Source organism: Penaeus monodon, chromosome 19 (assembly GCF_015228065.2).
Source record: "Penaeus monodon isolate SGIC_2016 chromosome 19, NSTDA_Pmon_1, whole genome shotgun sequence".
Lineage (NCBI taxonomy): Eukaryota > Metazoa > Arthropoda > Malacostraca > Decapoda > Penaeidae > Penaeus > Penaeus monodon.
Genome location: NC_051404.1, coordinates 45,567,614 through 45,567,866, shown reverse-complemented (window position 1 = coordinate 45,567,866; position 253 = coordinate 45,567,614).

The window sequence follows — 253 nt, the reverse complement described above, 5'->3', positions numbered from 1 at the left end:
GAGCAAGAAATGCAGTTACGGAAACACGAATATGGCATATAGAGAAGAGAATGCAGAGACGAGGAAAGAAGGAGAATGAGGAATTCTCTCGTTTTCCTCTATACTCTCAGAACTTTTCTTTCTGCCCCTTTATCCTTTCCACCATACCTGAAGGCCTCTTTCCTCACTTATGTCTGTTTTCAAGAGTAAAAAATTGTTTGTGGTCAATTGGCAATCCAACAGTTACGACAAAATAGAGCCATTGAGATCTAGC